At 40.2% G+C, this 13895-nt stretch overlaps 1 pseudogene; it reads left to right on the top strand.

Moving 5' to 3' along the window:
- LOC104699954 overlaps positions 1 to 602 on the top strand; it is a 2989-nt pseudogene extending 2387 nt beyond the window's left edge.

Here is a 13895-nt window from a genome sequence, read left to right as displayed (position 1 = left end):
TACAGAATCTATGGGAGTGTGTCCATGTTCATCAACATCGCCTTGATGTTTATATCCGGGTTATTAGTAAACGGTCCTTATGCACTCATAACCACGGCTGTTGCAGCTGATCTTGGAACACAAGACTCAATTAAAGGAAATGGTAGGGCGTTGGCCACGGTAACTGCTATTATAGACGGTACTGGTTCGGTTGGGGCGGCTCTGGGACCGCTGCTCGCTGGTTTCATATCGAGCAGAGGGTGGAACAGTGTTTTTTTCATGCTTATCGTTTCAATTTTTTTGGCGGGTTTGTTCTTGGTTCGGCTTGCAAAGGCTGAGATCAATGAGATGAGGTCTGGAGAATTGATCCCGTCGAGTGATACTCAGAGCTGATGATTTTTGATTTATCCCAGCAGATTGTATACAAAGGTAGTATCAGGTACATAGAGTCAAACCATAAAATACAAATTAAAACACCCACCTGATTTGTTGTTATCTACCATCTTAGTTTAGATGAAGCAAACTCTACTATTTTTTATACTTCGCACTGACATAGAAGTCGAAAATTTTTGATACTCTATTATTTGAGTATGATCTTCATATATAGTATATGCTGTTTGCATCTTCGAATTAAAGAAAATATAAAGAGAATAAATTTGGCAGCAGGGCAGACCTGATGATCATTGCCATGGGTCTCTTGCCAACAGCCACACATCTTTCTTCCTAGCTTCAATATTTACAACTAAATATGCAAAAAATCAGTTAACATTATAATTTGAAAAGTATATGGATTTTAGGCATTGACATGTGATTTGGTTGATAATATCTAAACATAAATGTGACATACTTTGTGTTTTGAAGCTCACATGAGATCATTTGATCTTATTCTTCTTCGATGCATTGTCCTCTCTTTTTTATTTGGCTTAATGTTCACCTTCCTATTGGCTGTCTCCGTATCCCTATATAATTATCATCTATTTTGGCTGTCTTCCTCTTCTTCTACAGATTAAAAAGAGCTATTCGGTGTTTTAGTACATTTTACAAACTTAATTGTAAAACTATTACTAATACTATTTACAATTAGAGAAACAACCGTTGACCAACTTTTGACACTATTCTTTTTCCATTTTTGGGTATCACTTATCAATTTAATTACCATTCATGCCATCCTACAGTAACTTTGACGATTCCTTATCCGTTTATCCATAACGCAATACAATTTCGCCTTATCCAATATATAGATTGTAAAAAGGTACTTTGCAAGGGTAAAACTACCATTTTTCTTCGATCCCCCTGTTTTTGATGACGAGAGAACTTAAAAAGCGTACAGGGTTGCAATCATCTCTTTCCCGAAGTGAGCGATCTAGTAGATCTGCAGGATGTAAGAAAGCGGAAGGTGGACAATCATCCGTCGCCGGCGAAAGGCATAAAACTACCATCTTTGACGAAGGTTTGTTGTACTCGTAATTATTTTCCCTGGGTCAATCTTAAGAACCTTTTTAGTTGATTGCCCACCTTTCGTACTCATTCAATTATATTCCCGTGTGATTTTCCAGCTGGTTCTGAGGAGACGGATTCTATTCATTGGAACCCTAATCTCCCATATCGGCTTTTCGCAGTTGATCGGCTACCCGATGGGGCTCGACTCAACATTCACTCGAAGCCCGAGTATTTGGGATTATTGGTTGAACTCCTCGATGGATGTGAAGCATGGGAGACTATCAGGTCCTCACAATTTGGGAGACTTTTCGATCTCCCGGTCAGGAGATGTTCGCACTCTGCGAGATTGATTCATGGCATGTTGGCTCGTCAGTTGGTGACGAGAAAAAAACACGAATTGTGGTTCGTATATGGAGGATTTCCAATTCGGTTTTCACTGAGAGAGTTCCACCTTACAACCGGGTTGTCCTGTGGACCATTGCCTTCAGAGGCTCAAGTCGCTGAACACCACGACCCTGCCTACTTAAGTGTATGAAATAGGCTTTTTGGTTTCAAGAAGATTGTAATGGTTCAAGATGTTTTGGACATTCCTAGGGCTGATATGAATGCTGATCCAGAAAACCGGCTTACTCACTGGAAAAAGTTATGCCTTGCTTTGATTGTGTTAGTTGATGGTGTTGTTGTATGCAGCAACACCTTAAATGGTCGTATTTCTGGAGAATATGTCGAGATGCTGCACGATGTTGATTTCTTCCTGTCATACCCATGGGGTCGCTTGTCTTTTAGTCAGACATTGTCCAGGTTTGGTCCTGTTTTTGGTAAGGAAGATCCATTTGAGGAACTTAAGAAAAGGCTGGCACAGCAAACATCTTGCTGCTATGGTTTTCCACTCGCTCTACAATTGCAAGTTCTCAACTCCATTCCTGCTTTATGTTGTAAGTTGAAGGACCCATTAGATTGAAGAAATTTCATTCAGAGGTCCTCCGAATGTGTAGCGAGCGCTAGTCTCATTAGAGAGTCTGACGTCAACGAGACTGAGAAAGATCCTAATGTAAGTAAATATTAAGATGTTTACTACATTTTAGTTGTTACTTCCCAAATGTATATGATTTACAGGTTACTACGTTTTAGTAATACGTGTTTTAACTATTATTTTGTTTGTTATTTGTTCAGTTGTCTGTTGGATACACTGTATTCCCACAGTTTGCTGTCAATGAAGAAGAGCTCGCGTGGGGTGATGAGGAAAGTGATAATAAGGTGGATACCATCCTCTCCATGTTATCGCAGGGACACAAGTTCACTCCTTACGAATGGCCTGTTGGTGATCAACCTATTATCCCTCGTGGTCGGAGAAAGGAGCCCGATGTTGTGGATATTACTGTGGATCCTCCTCCTACGAAAAAGGTAAAATTCAGACACCAACACGTTAATCGAAAACCGTGCACCAGATCTGCCACCAATGCTCAGCAAGATAACAAATCACGGAACTCTAGAAGAAGTCAGGTTGGTAAATGACCCATAAAAGGTGTTCCTTCTTGTGAAGGTGCTTCAGCCGAACCAATCAGGCAAGCTCGTGTTGATCAATTTGTAACACATTCAGATTTGGCTGACTTAAAGTCTTGGATTACGTCCCAGCTAGCCTCACACCGTCGTGACATTGTATCTGATATGCACCATCTTATGGGCATAGTAGGGCCGAAAACATCAAATCCCGACAAACAACACTCTCCCGAGACTCCGTGTACTGGAGTCGTGGGCAATGACTCTGTAGACCCTGGTAAATCAAATATAAATCCCCAGGAAGTTCCTGTAAACCAACATTTTCCTACTGGGAGTGACCCGCAAAGCTCAAGAGTCAGGTTAAATACGCCTCTGCCTGGTCCTACTTGTGATAATGACGAGAGGTGGGATTTTTATGGTATTTCCAAAGGCGTCATTGACCAGGTTGGTTTTTCCATTCAAGATATAAGATCATCTCACATCTGTCTACATATTATATGTCATCTCTCTCCGTTTTTTACCATCTTTGGTTTGCTGGATGGGTAACAACATAGTTACTGGGTATCCCGCATTTTCTTAGTCTTACTGGATGGATAACCAGATGTACACTATGTCTTATTTTTACTGGATAGTTAACAAGATTAACACTGTGTCATTTGGCAGGTAAATGGGTCTGACCACAAAGGAGCCCCTAACCATTATGTTCCGGACAGCATGGATGTAGAGTGTGGTCCTGATATTCCAGATCCCGATGTTCAGGTATTCCCAAAATAGTTTACTGAGTATCCACATTTTTCATAGGCTTGACTGGATGGTTAAAAAGATTTACACTGTATCATGTGGCAGGACCATGAGTCTTATCACGACGGAGCCCCTGTCCAAGATGAAAACCCGGAACCTGAAGATGTTAATGATTTTGTGGATGTAGATGTTCCTGACAGCATTGATGCATCCCCTATATTAAGCCCTTCTACACCAGCCACACCTGTTCAGGTTTAACGTTTTTTTCCTTCGTTAACATGATGCAAACTGCCTGATTATTGCTTTAACTAAGGTTTTAATCATTTCAGCCTATAAAAGAATCAAACGATGGCAGGACTAGCGACTATGTCGTTAAATACCGCCACTTGTCTTCGATTGTTGTCGTGGGGCCAACTTATTATGTTCATGAAACAACTAACCCTTGTCAGCCTCTACCACCAAAGCGTATTCCTAGACGTTCTCGGCTACTTGATGATGAAGATTTCATTGGGGATCATTGGATCAAAGATCTTTTCAACAGCCGTAAGAAGAAACCAACATATTCCCCATTCCCACAGGTGGATGAATCTGAGTTCCAGAAATGGAAGGCTGTACTTGATGAGGACAAGGATCAGTAAGGTTAATACTTATCCTTTTGATGGATTTGCAAACAATGATTTAGGTGTATTTTATCAAAACATGTCACACTTTATGTGTTTCATAGGTACTACACTGTATGCACTGGTCACAAACTCTCCAACCGACATTTCCTGGATATTGCAACCAAAGAAAAGTGGATCACAACAGAGGTAACAAAACTATATGCTCTTATCATTCAACTAACATCTCCTTAAATTGGATGACCTTGTAATTATATCTTCCTGTCACGCAACATATCCAGGTAATTACGTCAATGCTTATGCAGCGTAGGGCAACAACTTTTGCAGCTAAAAGGGTAGTCTTCCTCGACCCCTGGTTTGTGGACTTACTTGTAACACACCATGAAGATTTCAACAAAAGTGATGAGAAGGAAAACTTCAATTGGGGGCCAAGTATCAAGGCTTATGTCGAAGGGAAGTCTACCGGGAAATTAATGAAATCTGCTTTCCTTAAAGATGTTGATGTTCTGTACGTCCCCATGAACTGGGTTCTACTCATTGGGTAGGTTTGGTCATCAACTTGAAGCTTCGATCTATTGAGATCTTTGACCCGTCGTTGAACCTTTCACCGATGATGTGGTAGCTTTCCAAATGGCTCTGGTTATACAATGTTTGCCTTGGGTACTAAAAAGGTTCGTCAAGTCTGACATCTCGGAAAGCCTAATTACTTCTCCTTTCACATGGTCTCGTACGCGTGGTTTATACAACAACAAGGGAGATGAAGATTGCGGCCCTGTGAGTGTCAAGTTTCTCGAAATGCACGCATTTGGACTTGGTTTGATGGAAATGGCTGCACTTTCTGACGAGATTGTAGTATGCATTAGGAAGTCAGATGCCATTGACACGTACGTGTCATTCGTTGAAGGCGAGTTAGCCTAAAACTATTGTTCGTCGTTTACCTTAATTGTATTGAAACTAAAAAGCTATGCCTTTGAACCTAATAATATTGATGTAAGACTACTCTTTTGTTGGCTATGGAAGTTTATGTAAAATATGTAAAATACTCTATAATGCTTCTGATGTTTTGATGGTTTATGTATTTATTAATTAATTGGCGTTTAGATGTTCTTTTATTTTCTTATATCATGTACACATATTTAAGAGTACGTGTATATATCCCGGCTACCTCTACACAAAAGTGTATTGCTCTTTAGTGGATGGGCATGTATACTGAGCAATCCCCTAAACTCATAGCCCGTACTTAATTTGGCTGGATGGATCTGGCGACAAGGCATCCACTTGTGTAGTGGGCAGTATCTATGATCCAAGTGTGTAGATTTTTAGAAGCAAAAAAGCTGTTGATGTAATTAAGGCAGTAAACGAGTAGTAGTAAAGGTCATGAAATCAACATATATCACTATTTTAATCCGTGTAATCAATTGGAGAGCGTACTATTGATAGCTGGATATCACTTGTGTTGAAGATATTATCTACTTTTTATTGTTTTTGATCAATGTTGGAGCCCATGTATTGCAAAATCTCGATAGAATATCAAAAACTGATACTTTTGACACAATCTCAATCCGTCTAATCTAGTGCAGAGCGTTCAATTGATAGCTGGATATCACTAGTGTTGAAGATATTATCTACCTTTATTGTTTTTGATCAATGTTGGAACTTAGAACCCGTGTTTTAAATATTTTTTGCTTTAAACATGGGTTAGATTGTTACACTTGCCCCATCTTATCTTTATCTAACTATATTCTACTTAGTTAAGATTATTGTATACAGAATATCAAAACTTATATTTTCTAAAAACTATCATTCTGTCTAATCATGTCCACAATTTTATCTCGATTGCTTGAGATAACTAGTTTTGCTAAACCAAAAATTGGGACACATGTTTATAATATTCATTCTTTATAAAAAATCGAGGTTGTTACTGGTCAAATATAGTTGCATACAGATTACATGGACCAAATGTTAAATAACAAGACTTCGATAAAACTATATTTTACATATCAATACCCAAAAACACATTAAAATGCACATTACAAACAATAATACAGAATAAAAAACAATAGGCTTATGGAAACCCTAGAGGATCTCACAAATTTTTTTCGACAACCACCAAATGTGGCAATGCTTGCAGAAGATGTCTGTGTTTTCATACATTCGATAATGGCGTCTGAATTCAGAATAAAAAATCTCAGCACAGTCTGGCGAAGGGAGCAATGCACTGGATGGATAGAGATAAGAATGTTCGTACGTGTTATCCCGGGCCGTCCTGTATCTAGAAAGCTCATAAATTAATATACGACCAATACGCCTAACACCCCCGAGAGCAGAGGATAATGATTTGCACTGAACAGCGAAAGGTAACGGACAGCCTTCTCCTCATTACCTTGACAAATACTAAGAACACCACAGGCAAGTGTTGCATCCGCTTCCTCTGGGACGTTACGACTGAGTATACAAATCTCAAGAGCTAGATCTCTCTCCGTTGCCACAACTCTTAGCCCTTCATAGTAGATGGCAATCTTGTTGCCGGAGTCATAGCATCTCAAGAAGAAACACCGGTTACGCCCTTCAATTTGGAGGTCGCCGTGTGGATCCAATGATGTGTTGATTTCTGATGGATCCGTACATAGGCAGTAGATAGCAGCAGCCTTGAGAACTTATTCACTGTAAACAACTTTTTTCCCTCTTTGTCCTGCCCTCAAAATTGGACCGAGCACCCACCATCTGTCTTCACCTACAAGGGTTACTATCTTCAAAAATACATCTTCTGGCAAATCCGGCAACTTTTCTTCTTGTCCTACCATTTCGTTACTCTGACTTTACATATGACAATTTTAAATGTAGAGGGCTAATTTTCAAAGAATCCCTAAAAACTCCTACTTAAATTGAAGAATTAGTCATGTACACCTATGTTACTGTACGGCCTATGCACACAAACATAGGCGTACAAGTAACTTTGATGGTACACTACTCTGCACTAGTCTAATAAGTTTGACTGTACACATACTAAGGAGTACAGGATCCTAAAAAATTCCTATTTAAATTGCTGAATTAAGCAGGTACACATATTTTCCTATATGGTATCTGTACTCACACATAAGTGTACAGGTAACATTGTGTCAAATCAATACAGTACCCTACTATGCACTAGTCCAATAAGTTTGACTCTACACATACGAAGGAGTACATAATCTTTTAACAGTTAAGGGCTAGTACCTATGTGTCCCACTAACTGTCATATGCTCACAACAGTTAAGAAATCAATTGTTATTTCCCCAACACCTTCTATTCTCTTAGTCCTTACACAAATTACTCATTTTATAAATAGTTTCTCTATTATATAGGCAGGGCTTAAAAGAGTAGACACAACATTTTAGAGATAATCATCGTGCATTAATGTCCCACATCTCCCTTCAATCCCCCACAGTGGAAATAATCCAATAACATCTATAATTGCCCACTTTATTCCATCGATGCCTTTTCCAGATCTGCCCGACGATATTTTAGTCAGTATTGTAAAAAGGGTTGCCAGGGATGACATCTCGTTCCTCAGCTCCTATCTTGAAGTCTGGCCAGAGAGGGAAGAACTTCGTATATCTAGCCGAAGTACTAAAGGAGACGTCTATATACTCATTAATTCAGCATCCTCCTTTAATTTACACATCGTATCACACATCTGGTCGTCTCGCCGGACCAGGATGTTACCGTCCCTTTTTCGAGAGATGTTTCCAAGCCAGAAACAAGAGAGCAATCTACCACGAAGGGTTAAGGGTTGCCGCTGTAGAAAGGGATATTAAAGGTGCAACCGCCCTACTAAGCCGGAACGTTCCCGAAGCTAGACATGCGACCCTTGCTTGTGCTATGCTCTCATTTTGCGCCGGGGAAGAGGACATGGCCGTCCAGTCTCTACACCTATTAGGATCTCATGACCATCTGCTATTGTCTGAGGGTGTACGGTTTTGCGGGGAGGAAGTCATTTGGGAATTAATAAAATTTGATACCCCGTACAGTCATTCATTCGGGGAAACGTTCAGGTATCCCGAATGCCCAACTATCCCAAACCCTGACTGTGCTATTCTCTGCTGCTTGCAATTTGGCGTTTCAGGGCTACAGTACCTCGATTATGATATTAGGTGCGTCAATTGCTACATTTGGTGGTTAGCCAATAAAGTTTCAGAGCTTATTTAGTGTGTCTGGTCCCCCTTTCTAATAAGTATCTCTCATCAAAATATAACTCTTTCTTAGAAGTTGTAATGCTTTGTTATGCTGTTTCGTTTTTTGAATAATCATTTGCTTATGTATCCTATGTAAGCTTACTAATTTTATGTCGGATTATATGTTCAATAATGTATTGTTGTCTACTGTTTTAATGTTAAATAATGTGTTAAAGAGAAAAGGAATACAAAAGTTTCAAGAGTCACTGTTTTTGTGACCAATTGTTGCAAATATAAATTTACTTCAATATAGGATCAAGTGTCTTCTACGCAGGCTAAAGGCAAGTGTTACTCTCCATAACGCTACTATTTAAAATTACTTTTGATTTGATGGGTGATGAAGACTCTCGTTCATGCCAAAGGCCAACAAATTTTGCGTCACATCAACCTAAAGGCTGGAACATTTTTTGTAGTCCACTTTAAATCAGAGAATTAATAAAATATCTGTTCCCAAATAACATATCTTAGTATAACTTTCTATTAACACAGGAACTATTACATTTGACATTTATTAAAGGACATACCTACATCTGACTTTTACTAAAGCAGATCAAAGATAAGCAATGCAGTCTCATAGATGTAACATCCCTCGCAATGATAGTCTTCGCCGTGCACCTCACTACAGTCATTGGTGTATAATTTGTCTGTTGATGGAAACTCCCAACGGCGGATCAAATCTCATCAAAGTCTTGATTAGTTCTTCACACATTTGTTCTATAACCATCGAGTAGATTTCATGGTAAGGATTACCACCAAATCTGTCAAATATAACATCAAATACGGCCCCAACCATGTCACCCATACCCGCAAACATCTGAAACATGGCATACGCTACGGTTGTTGGGCCATGTCATGGCACTAGTTGATCTAGGAGGTTTAGTGCACCGTGCACATCATGATTTTTTGTTATCAGCCTGAGCGATTCGTAATATAAAGCCATTTCATTTTCATAACCCAAACATCGAACGAAGAATTGCCTACCTATCTCACCTTCATATATGTTTCTAGGTGTGTAGCACAAGGTGGAGATGTTCGCTGACTGTAAGACCTCCCTTGACAACGCCAAATCCCTTCCACACTTGTTACTCCTTATACTGGACCAAAGTAACTATAATTTTCATTTCCAAGCATTTTCAGTATTATCATGAAGATATCATCTGGTATTTCTGATATTGACATTTTCTTATTTCCATACATTGAATATCTTCTATTTATAGTGGGTATGTAAAACCCATATCCAACTACTTTTTCTCCAACCCACAAGTTGCCTGAGGTGCCTCACTGTACAACATCAAATGTGTATGGTTTGATTTACAACAATATTGACACACTTACCTCTGTACACCAATATATGAGTACAAGATATATTCGACTGGGAAGCATTATATAGTGAATTTGGATTATCTGTACACCCACATATGAATTTGTTAGTGTACACCAATCAATTACTCAAATGGAGGTGTACGGGCTGTTGACTGCGTGAATTCGTAACATTTGTGTACCATCTTCGATTATCTGTACACCCACATATGAATTTGTTTAGTGTACACCAATCCCGTACTCAGATGGAGGTGTACAGGCTGTTGACTACATGAATTCGTAACATATGGTTACCATCTTCGCTTACCTGGGGTGCCTGACTGCACAACTACATGCGTGTATGGTTTCATGTACAACAATATTGGCACACTTACTTCTGTACATTGATGTATCAGTACGGGATATAATGGACTACGAAGCATTAGATAGTGAATTCGGATTATATGTACACCATCCTGTACTCAAACAAAGATGTACATAAAACTACCCTGTGTTAATGGTGTTCACACCGTACATCAATTGAGTTACTTGATGTTAAAACCCCAGCAATACACATAATGCTGGATACCCGTACGGGGCTTAATTATTGATCAAACATTTAAGGGCTCTACATTTAATTACAAAAAAACCATACACTCGTTCATCAAAAAACTTCAAAATCCGACAAAATCCTTCACCGTATACATCATCGAAGAGGAGCAGTACATGTTACTAATATGATCTCCCTAGGATAGAACTCCGATGAAAGGCTGAGGATAGGTGATAGGTGACGTGATCTGGTTGATGATGATGGGCGAATGACTTTGAGTGATGATGTGTGAAGATCGAATGATGAAAACAGTGGTTCGATGGAGATAGATGTTTAGGTGGTTGTATGGATTGGAACAAAGTGAAGAGTTTCTGATTCACAAAGTGTATAGAAACCCAGAAATCAAGAACGCATTCTAGAATTCAAAGTGAGGAAAAAGTGTGACAATACTTGTTCATACAACTTCTTCGCTCCCAAACAAGGAGGCGTGGCTTTTGGGTTTTATAATAAACCCTAGGGTTCGACACTCCAAATAAAACAACAAGGCGTGTAAAGGAAATAAGAAAAACAACGAAGCGTCTAGGTGATCTGTAGTAGTACAGAAGCCACTTGTATTAGTACATTATTCCCCATTGGTAATGACTTCTAGATAACTCAACGTAGTGATCCATTTGCCTCATTAAAAAACATACCGAGAAAACCCATTGGGACAAAACTCAGCTATGGGAAAAAGAGTACAAACTTCACACCTAAGTTATCTAGTTATCATTACCGGGTGAAGTCTTCAGGGTGGATATGTTGAAGACTTGGATCCTCGGTAGATTGAATGACCCGTCAGCTATGAGTGCATGAGCTTCCTTGGCCATCTCCTTAGCTCTTGAACGAGTGATCCTTCCCACGATCTCCGGTTTCTCTGCAGCTTCTGTCTCCTTGCTGGCCACGATCATATCATCCTCCCCCTCTTCAAAAGGATTTGTCCTCAAATCGGGATCTGCATAATAAGGAAGCAAGTCAGAAACATTGAATGTTGAAGATATATTATACTTACCTTGAAGATCAATCTGGTAGGCGTTGTCGTTGATCTTCTTGATGACTTCAAATGGACCATCAGCTCGTGGTAGAAGCTTGCTTTTCCTCTCTTCTGGGAACCTATCCTTGCGTAGATGAATCCACACCAAGTCTCCTTCTTCGAAAACGATCTCCTTTCTGCCCTTGTTCGCATGTTTCTCGTACTGCTTGGTTCTTTTCTCTATGTTCTCCTTAGCTTTAGCATGTATCCTCCTGACCTGTTCAGCCTTTTCTTTGCCATCAAAGCTACACTTCACACTTAAAGGTAAAGGAATCAAGTCTAGAGGTGATTGTGGATTAAAACCATAAACAATTTCAAAAGGAGAGAATAGAGTAGCAGAATGCTTAGCGTGATTATATGCGAACTCTACGTGTGGTAAACATTCTTCCCATGACTTGAGATTGCTTTTCACTAAGGTCCTGAGGAGTGTAGATAGCGTCCTGTTCACCACTTCGGTTTGCCCATCTGTTTGCGGATGACATGTGGTTGAGAATGATAGCTTGGTTCCGAGTTTAGCCCATAGCGTTCTCCAGAAGTGTCCTAGAAACTTAGTATCTCGGTCTGAAACGATTACTTGAGGTATTCCATGCAGACGTACTACTTCCCTGAAAAACAAGTTAGCTACAATAACAGCATCATCCGTCTTGTGACTGGCAATGAAGTGAGCCATTTTGCTAAACCTGTCAACCACAACGAAAATCGAATCTCTACCATTTCTGGTTCGAGGTAAGCCAAGAACAAAATCCATAGAAATATGAGTCCAAGGTTGAGAAGGGATAGGGAGAGGAGTGTACAAGCCGTTGGGCTGTACTTTACCCTTGGCCATTTTGCAGATATGGCACCTAGAACAGACTTTCTCAACGTCTTTCTTCATTTGAGGCCAATAGAAGTGTTCTTGCAGTCCAAGTAGAGTCTTTGACACTCCGAAATGTCCAGCTAGTCCACCTCCGTGAGCTTCTCTAATCAACAGTTCCCTTATGGATCCTCTTGGTATGCACAATCGATCCTTATAAAATAGATATCCATCCTGCCTATAGTAGTTTTCAAAAGCAAACTTATGGCATTTGCCATAGCTCTCAGCAAAATCGATGTCAGTCTCATAAAGTTCTACTATTTTATCAAAACCTTCAAGCTTAGAAGACAAAGTAGAAATGAGAATGTACCTCCGGGATAATGCATCTGCGACAACATTATCCTTACCTTTCTTGTACTTAACCGTGTAGGGAAATGTCTCAATGAACTCCATCCATCTGGCATGTCTCTTGTTGAGCTTCTGTTGTCCTTTGAGATGCTTCAGGGACTCATGATCTGTGTGAATAACGAACTCCTTGGGCCACAGGTAATGCTGCCACGTTTGAAGAGCCCGAACCAAGGCGTACAGCTCCTTGTCATATGTAGGATAGTTCAACGTCGATCCTCCTAGCTTCTCACTGAAGTAAGCTGCTGGCTTCCTATCCTGCATCAAAACAGCACCTATACCCACTCCAGAGGCATCACATTCAATCTCAAAAGTTTTCATAATGTCAGGAAGTAAAAGAATAGGGGCAGTGATAAGCTACTCCTTTAAGGCTGACAATGCCCTCTCTTGTGCTTCCTCCTATCTGAATCCTACATCCTTCTTGACAACTTCTGTAAGTGGCGTTGCAATAGTACTGAAGTCTTGCACAAATCGCCTCTAGCACCCTGCTAGTCCATGAAAGCTCTTGACTTCTGCCACGGTTTTGGGTGTTGGCCACTCCTTAATAGCCTTGACCTTCTCATCGTCCACTAACTCCTTCTGGAGGTATCTCTTCTGTAAATACATCCTTGTACTCCTCTATAATCTCTATCATCTCGCGTGGCAGTTCTCCTGCTGACTTAGTACTGGTGAGTGTCTCCTTACACACAAACATGAATGTGGTCATCTCTGGATCAAATAGCTTGAACTCGCTGTGATTGATGTACAGGCTGTGAGACACTTTCTCTGTATCCTTGCGGTTCATGTGAAGCTGGTCCTGGTAGATTTCGCTGGGTGTAAGTGGTAGAAGAGTGACCTTGCGTCCTTTGAACTCAAATGACTGCTTGTTGGTATAGCCATCATGAAACACTCCTCTGTCAAACTGTCATGGTCTTCCCAAAAGGATATGACTTGAATTCATTGGAATCACATCACAAAGCATCTCATCCTCATATTTCCCAATCGCTAGTTTCACCATCACTTGTTGTGAGACTGTTAAAGCTCCCTTGTTGTTCAACCACTGTAGCTGATAAGGCCTTGGATGTGAAGTCGTCTTGAGATTCAGCTTCTGTACCATCTCTTCACTATCTGCATTAGTACAGCTACCACCATCAACGATCAAGGTGCAGACCTTGTCTTGAACCATACACCAGGTGTGAAATAGGTTCTCACGCTGCCCTCTGTCATCTGGGTGAATCTGAACACTTAAAGCTCTGCGTGCTACTAGCATCTCTCCCATGACTGCTGGTTCACCTTCTTCACCGAA

Source organism: Camelina sativa, chromosome 1, assembly GCF_000633955.1.
Source record: "Camelina sativa cultivar DH55 chromosome 1, Cs, whole genome shotgun sequence".
Taxonomy (NCBI): domain Eukaryota; kingdom Viridiplantae; phylum Streptophyta; class Magnoliopsida; order Brassicales; family Brassicaceae; genus Camelina; species Camelina sativa.
The sequence above is the reverse complement of the archived record's forward strand: the minus strand, read 5'-3'. Positions and strand labels throughout refer to the sequence as shown.